Genomic DNA, 8355 nt, shown 5'->3' on the forward strand with positions numbered 1-8355 from the left:
GCCATGAAAACAGGGTGCTTTTATGCATGAAATAGCTGGAATTCTTTCTTCCTTCAGCCTTACAGCCCCAAGAAAATGTAGACAGAAGGGTTCCTGGCTGGCTCAGTTGGTAGAGCATATGACTCTTGATCTCAGGGCCATGAGATCAAGCCCCATACTAGGTGTGCAGCCTACTTAACAAACAAACAAGCAAACAAACAAAATCCAGGCCCTCCAAGTACCCAGCCTATGAAGAAGATCTTGACAAGGTGGCTCACATACCCCAGGCAGGAACTTGGAGTATTTTTTTTTTTTGGAGTCTCATCAATCAAGAGAAAGAAAGATGCTGTTGGTTGGTTTGGGATTTCCAACAAATGTCTCTGTCTCTGTCCAATCAAAGTTGAAACGCCATGTCTACTCAGTGTCTAATTTTCCGTACTTCAGCCTTAAATATGATTGAAGACCCAAGGATCACCAGAAAATTGAAGAATGTCTCCAATATGAAATAGAGTATCCAGAACTGAAGGAAAAATATTTTTTAAAGGAACTGGAACCGGTCATAATGGTTAAAATTAACACAGGAAACAACATGTCGGTGAGGTTGCAGAGAAAAAGGAACCCTCGTACACTGTTGGTGGGAATGCAAGCTGGTGTAACCACTCTGGAAAACAGTATGGAGGTTCCTCTAGAAGTTAAAAATAGAGCTACCCTGTGACCCAGCAATCACACTACTGGGTATTTATCCAAAGGAAACAAAAATACTAACTTGAAGAGATACATGCACCCCAATGCTTATAGCAGCATTATCTATAATAGCCAAGTTATGGAAACAGCACAAATATCCATGACTGATGAATGGATAAAGAAGATATGGAATGTACACACACCGGAATATTACTCAGCTATAAAAAAGAATGAAATCTTGCCATTTGCAACATCATGGGTGGAGGTAAAGAGTATTATGCTAGGCTAAGTAAGCCAGTCAGAGAAAGACAAATGCCACATGATTTCATTCATATGTGGAATTTAAGAAACAAAACAAATGAACATGGAAGGGGAAAAAGAGAGGGAAACCAAGAAACAGACTTTTTAAAAAAAAGATTTTATTTATTTATTCATGAGACACCCACAGAGGGAGAGAGAGAGAGAAAGAGAGAGAGAGAGAGGGAGAAGCAGAGACACAGGCAGAGGGAGAAGCAGGCTCCAAGCAGGGAGCCTGACATGGGACTCGATCCCGGGTCTCCAGGATCAGACCCTGGGTTAAAAGTGGCGCTAAACCACTGAGCCACCCAGGTTGCCCAAGAAACAGACTCTTAATGATAAAGAACAAAACTGATGGTTACCAGGAAGGAGGAAGGCTGGGATGGTGGTGGGATGGGCTAACTAGGTGATGGGGATTAGGAGTGTATTTGTTATGATGAGCACCTGCTGATGTATGGAATTGTTGAATCAATTGATGTATGGAATTGTTGAATCAACCCGAAACTAATATTATGCTGTGTGTTAACTGGAATTTAAAAACTTGGAAGAAAAAATAAAAAGGAGTGTGGAGGGCACACAGACACAGTAAGGGGCAGAAACCACTAGAAAACTATAACTAAAATTTGGGAGTTAAGAGAAAATAGTAAGTGAAAAGAAACACTCAGAGAACAACAGCAAAAATCTTAGAAATTAGGCATATGATAGCAGAAGTAAAAATTTAATAGACAAGTTGGAGGATAAAGATGAAAGTTTCAATATGCAAAAAACCCAAATTTTAGAGATGAAAAGAGAAATAAGAAATTATGCAAAGGAAAAGAGTTCTAGATATAGGAAAACAGAAGGAGAGAAATTAAGAAATAGTACAAAAAATTCCCAGAATGAAAACATTTGAGTTCCCGTATGAAGTACCCAGTATGATGCATGGGGGAAAAACCCACAACAAAACAAGAGTCACCTATTTTGAGACCTTCAAGAACAAAGTGAAGATGCTAGAACTTCCAGAAGAAATAAGTAGGTCACATATAAAGGTTTGGAATCAGAATTGCATTAGGTTTCTCCACAGTAAAGTTGGAAACTGGAAGAAGGTAGAAGAGTCTCCTTAAAAGGCTGAGGGAAAGTGCTTCCCAACCCAGAATTCTGTTGTCAAACTTTTAATCAATTGTGAGAGTTAGTTACAAAGCCCTCCGAAAACTTAGTGTATATGCACCTTTTCCCCCCAAGAAGCTCCTGGAGGAGGTGTTCCCCTAAATGAAGGAGTAGACCAAGAAAGATGATGACATAGGATCCAACTATCCAAAGAGATCCAACACAGGAAAGAGATGCAGGGATTTCCCAAGCTGTTGGTAAAGAGGAATCCAGGATGGCAGCAGACAAGCAGGTCAAGAAAAACTAATTCAGTATGGCATACGAGGGTTGAAGATACCAAAAGGGAAGTCCCTAAGAAGTAATGAAACTGACATTTTGCCAGATGCATTTAACAGTTTTGAGAGAGTATTTATAGTTTTGTTGAAAGTCTATATATGATTAAGAGATAGTACATATAGAAACTAAAGAAATGAAAAAGAAGTTATGAATATACAGAGTCCTTAATGGTTCTATAGAAATTTTAAGATTGTTCTAGCTCTGTGAAAAATATTGGTGGTATATATTTTTTTATTTGGCTATTCATGAGAGACACACAGCGAGAGGCAGAGACACAGGCAGAGGGAGAAGCAGGCTCCCTGCAGGGAGCCCGATGTGGGACTCGATCCCAGGACCCTGGGATCACAACCCGAGCCAAAGGCAGATGCTTGACCACTGAGCCACCCAGATGCCCCTACTGGTGGTATTTTGACAGGGATTGCATTAAATGTATAAACTGCTTTGGGTACTATAGACATGTTAACAGTATTCTCTCAATTCATCAGCATGGAATGTTTTTCCATTTCTTTGAGTTCTCTTCAATTTCTTTAAGAAGTGTTTTATAGTTTTCAGAGATCTTTTACCTCTTTGGTTAAGTTTATTCCTAGATCTCTAACGGTTTTTGGTGCCCTTGTAAATGGGACCGATTTCTTGATTTCTCTTTATGCTGCTTCATTATTGCTGTATAGAAGTGCAACAGATTTCTGTATGTTGATTTTATAACTGTGACTTTGCTTAATTCATGTCTCAGTGCTAGTCTCGCAGGTTTTCTACAAAGAATAACATGTCTGTGAATAGTGAAAATTTGACTTCTTTCTTGCTGATTTGCATGCCTTTTATTTATTTATTTTTTGTTGTCTGATTGCAGTGGCTAGGACTTCCAGTACTATATTAAATAACAAGGTAAGGGTGGATATCCCTGTTTTGTTCCTGACCATAGAGGAAAAGGTCTCTGTTTTTCCCTTTTGAGGCTGATATTAGCTATAAGTCTTTCATACGTGGCCTTTATGATGTTGAGGTGTGTTTGCCCTATCTACTTTGTTGAGGGCTTTTATCACAAATGTATGCTGTATTTTGTCAAATGCTTTTTTCTGCATCTATTGAGAGGATCATACGGTTCTTATCCTTTCTTTTATTAATGTGGTGTACCATGTTGATTAATTTGTGAATATTGAACCACTCCTGGAGTCTGGGAATGTGTCCCACTTGAACATGGTGAATTATTCCTTTAATGTCCTGTTAGATTCTATTTGCTTGTATCTTGTTGAGAGGTTTTCATCCATGTTCATTAGGGATATAGGCCTGTAATTCTCCTTTTTAGTGAATTTAGTGAGGTCTTTGTCTGGTTTTGGAATCAAGGTAATGCTGTCCTTGTAGAAGGGGTTTGGAAGTTTTCCTTCCATTTCTACTTTTTGGAACACTTTGAGAATAGGTTTTAACTTTAAATGTCTGGTAGAATTACCCTGGGAAGCCATCTGGCTGTGGACTTTTGTTTGTTGGGAGATTTTTGATGACTTATTCAACTTCTTTTTAGTTATGGGTCTGTTGAAATTCTCAATTTTTCCTGTTTCAGCTTTGGTAGTTTGTATGGTTTTAGGAATTTGTTATCCATTTCTCCTGGTTTGCCCAGTTTGTTGGCAGATAGTTTTTAAAAATATTCTCTTATAATTATATTTCTGTGCTGTTGGTTGCAATCTCCTTTTTACTTTGTGATCTTATTTATTTGGATCCTTTCTCTTTGATAAGTCTGACTAGGGGCTTATCAATTATGTTAATTATTTCATAAAACCCAACTCTTAGTTTTGTATAGCCAAAGCAATTTTGAAAAGGAAAAGCAAAGCTGGAGGCATCCAATTCTGGACTTCAAGCTATATTACAAAGCTGAAGTCATTGAGACAGTATGGTGCTGTCAGTATGGTGCATACAGGCACATAGATCAATGGAACAGAATAGAGAACCCAGGATTGGACCCACAACTATATGGTCAACTAATCAATAAAGCAGGAAAGAATATCCAATTGAAAAAAGACAGTGTCTTCAACAAATGGTGTTGGGAAAACTCGACAGCCACATGCAGAAGAATGAAAGTAGACCACTGTCTTACACCATACCCGAGGAGAAATTCACAATGGATGAAAGACTTAAATGTGAGACAAGAAACCATTGGAATCCTAGAGGAGAAGACAGGCAGCAACCTCTTTGACTTCAACCATAGCAACTTCTTCCTAGACATGCCTCTGGAGGCAAGAGAAAGAAAAGCAAAAATGAACTGTTGAGATTTCATCAAGATAAAAAGCTTCTGCACAGCAAAGGAAACCATAAACAAAACCAAAAGACATCCTACAGAATGGGAGAAGATGTTTGCAATGACATATCTGATAAAAAGGTTAGTATCCAAAGTCTATAAAGAACTTATCAAACTCAACACCTAAAAAATAGATAATCCAATTAAGAAATGGGCAGAAGACATGAACAGACATTTCTCCAAAGAAGACATCCAGATGGCTAACATACATAAAAAGATGCTCAACATTACTCATCATCAGGGAAATATGAATCAAAACCACAATGAGATACCACCCATACCTGTCAGAATGGCTAAAATTAACAACTCAGGAAACAATAGTTGTTGGCAAGAATGTAAAGATAGGGGAACCCCCCTTACACTATTGGTGAGAATGCAAACTGGTATAGCTATTCTGGAAAGCAGTATGGATATTCCTCAAAAAGTTAAAAATAGAGGTGCCTGGGTGGCTTAGTTGGTTGAGCGTCTGCCTTCAGCTCTGGTCATGATCCCAGTGTCCTGGAGTCAGGCCCCACATCAGGCTGCCTGCTTAGCAGGGAGTCTGCCTCTCCCTTTCCGTCTGGCTCTGCTTCTCCCCCAAGCTCATGCTCTTTCTCACTCTCAAATAAATAAAACCTTAGAAAAAAATTAAAAACTGAACTACCCTATGACCCAGCAATTGCACTACTAGGTATTTAACTCAAAGGACACAAAAATACTAATTTAAAGGGATATATGCACCCTAGTCTTTATAGAAGCATTATCAACAATAGCCAAATTAGGGAAGGAGCCCAAATGTCCATCAACTGATGAATGGATAAAGAAGATGTGGTATGTATATACAATGGAATATTACTCATCCATAAAAAAGAATGAAATCTTGCCATTTGCAATGATGTGGATGGAGCTAGAGTATATTATGCTAAGTGAAATAAGTCAGATAAAGACAAATGATATGACCATATGATTTCACTCATATGTGGAATTTGAAAAGTGAAACAAATGAACATAGGGAAGAGGAAAAAAAAGAAAAGGAAGCAAACCATAAGAGACTCATAACCATAGAGAACAAACTGAGGATTGCTGGAAGGGAGTTGGGTAGAAGATGGGTGAAATGGGTGATTGGTATTAAGGAGGCACTTGTGTTGAGCGCTGGGTGTTATATGTAACTGATCATTCACTAAATTCTACTCCTAAAACCAATATTACACTCTATGTTAACTACCTAGAATTTAAATAAAAATTTAAAGAAAAAAAACTATGACTTACTCAGGAACAACAAAAAATAATCAAGGAAAGATATATAATCATATCATTCCATATTTTCAGCAGGAAATAATAATCATACTGTCATAATATAAATATTGGCAATTAGTTTAAACATAATCATGATACTAATGGGATTAGATTTTGAAGAAGGGGGTATGTGTGTGCATATGTGTGATGTGAGGGAGCGCAAGACTCATCTCTCAGTGGAAAGAATCAATAGATAATGTTTAATATGAAAAAAGTCAAGCAGTATGACAGCATATTGTTTGAAATATGGAGCTAACTACTAGCATAACAGTTATAAATAGAAAAGTGATCTCTCGCCTGTAAATCAAACATTTACTACTTTTCTTATGGAATGGAGATTGGGAAGGGAAGAGGTAACATTTGGAGTTTTGATTGTTTTCTTAAAATTTTGTAGATTTGGATTTTAAAACTACAATTGTTACAAAGTAATTTAAAAATCATGTAGAAAATTAGAAAATTTGAGAACTGCAGGATCTCACTGTTGAAAAAGATTTTAGTACATTATCTGTTCAGTAGCTTTCAATCGTTTTGGACTATTACTCACCATTAGAATGTATTTATGAAAAACTTAGGGCTTGCACGCACATGCGCTCACTCTGTCTCTCTCTCATCCTCTCCTCTCATTTAACTAATATATTTCATGGAACAATACTTAGACTTACTATTTGTAATAGGCTAGGGGACAACCAGAAGGAGTGGCTGGAAAAGGATTTTTAGTGGAGTCTGAAATGGGAGAACTGGCAGGACTTACAAGTGAATGGAGGGGCACCTGGCTGGAAGAGCCTGTGACTCTTGATCTCAGGGTTGTGAGCTTGAGCTCCACATTGGGTGTAGAGATAACTCAAATAATAAGTAATAAATAAACTTCAGAAAAAAGACTGGCTGATACTTTCTTTTCCTCTTTATTTTATTCTGTATTCAAAATATGTTGGGATATGGCTTACTAATTATTTCATAAACTATAATTTGAAAAACATGAATCTAGCTCAACCATCTGATATTTTGGACCTTACTCCTCACAGAAAACTTACTGATTTCCACTCACTATTTGTCCTCTGGCCAATTGTTCTCATAGGAGTCTTTAAGTGGTTTGGAGTTGAGCAGGGTCCAATGGGACCATCTCACATTGGAGCAGACATATCTCTTTTCAAGTCCCCTGCAGATAAATCTAGAGGTTGGGGTATGTCTGTGAAATTGTATAGCTTTCTGGGTCCTGCAGTAATATAAACATCTGCGTTAATAGTCTTGCACATGGAATGTGCTCAATAAATATTTGCTGATTTAGCATGACTTCTTTAAGGCCCACTAAACCCTCATCATAAGCATGCATTTCTTCTCCTCCTCTTGCTGTTTAAATAGAGCTGGATGGTTTACATTTGTGTTCCCAATTGACTTGGCGGAGATTGCTCCATTGCATCTTGAAGGATTCAGTGCTTAGAATGGAGCTGAAACTCCATCACCAGTGCTGTTCTTTTTAAGGTATTCATACATCATTGCTTATTCAAGTGCATTCAACTTCATTCACAGGGAATGGACTCTAGCAGACCAGCCATGCGGGGCTTTTACTTAAGCACACCCAAAGGATGCACATTTCAGACATCTTAATGGACCAGACCCTCACAAAAGAATGAAAAGCATTTGAAAACAGGAAGCACAGAAGCATGGAAGAATTTGGTTTAATGAAAATAGAGGCTCCTGGAAACTTTATTCTGCCTTTAATTCTCATACTTCAAATATTACCCATGAAGGCTACACCCCTAATGCTATAAAGATTAGAGTCTGTCTCTGCTTGGAGAGTGCATATAGCTACAAATAAATCAAAGATGGCAAGAAAGCCTGTCTGACCTGCAGTGAACATAGGATATAATCTTAGCTGACTTACTCTGTTGTCACCTGTGAATTTTTTGGGAAGTTTTGTATGGGAAACACTGATCGCAAGTTTTAAAGAATTTTTGAAACTAAGCAGACATTCATACATGTATTATGAAGTTGTCAACTATTCTAGAAGCTTTCTGTTTGTCCTTTTCAAGGTGCTGGAAATGGTGCATATTTTTTTTATGTCTCCAAATAAAGTATACATCAAAGGAAAACATTTCTTTTCCTATGAATAATTTAAAATCCCTTAGAAAAGCTTCATACAATCTTGGATTTCCATGGAACCTATCATAAAAATTGCTGGTCTAGAATAAAGCATATAGAAGATATTAAAAACAGTAAGGGAATAGCTGTGTGTCTGTGCCTGTAGTTACAATGAGAAATCTGAGTTACAGTGGGAGAAAGATTCATAAAAAACATATGGAAATCTGGAGGTGGGAGTGAAACATGGCCTTTTCAATTGCTGTCATTGAAAAGGTGCATAATAATACATAATATCGTCTCTAGTAAAGTGTGTCTTAGTGTTAGCTGTGAACCAC

At 37.6% G+C, this 8355-nt stretch overlaps 1 long non-coding RNA gene across 1 annotated transcript in view; it reads left to right on the plus strand.

Annotated features, from left to right (window-relative positions):
* The window catches only part of LOC125752904 (uncharacterized), a 92238-nt gene extending 84258 nt beyond the window's left edge, over positions 1 to 7980 (plus strand). The window contains exon 3 of the long non-coding RNA XR_007403486.1: positions 7469 to 7980. This is a non-coding gene — a long non-coding RNA (uncharacterized LOC125752904). The remainder of the gene's footprint in view (positions 1 to 7468) is intronic.
* Positions 7981 to 8355: the final 375 nt, after the last annotated feature.

The sequence above is a fragment of the Canis lupus genome, chromosome 18 (genome assembly GCF_003254725.2).
Source record: "Canis lupus dingo isolate Sandy chromosome 18, ASM325472v2, whole genome shotgun sequence".
NCBI lineage: Eukaryota > Metazoa > Chordata > Mammalia > Carnivora > Canidae > Canis > Canis lupus.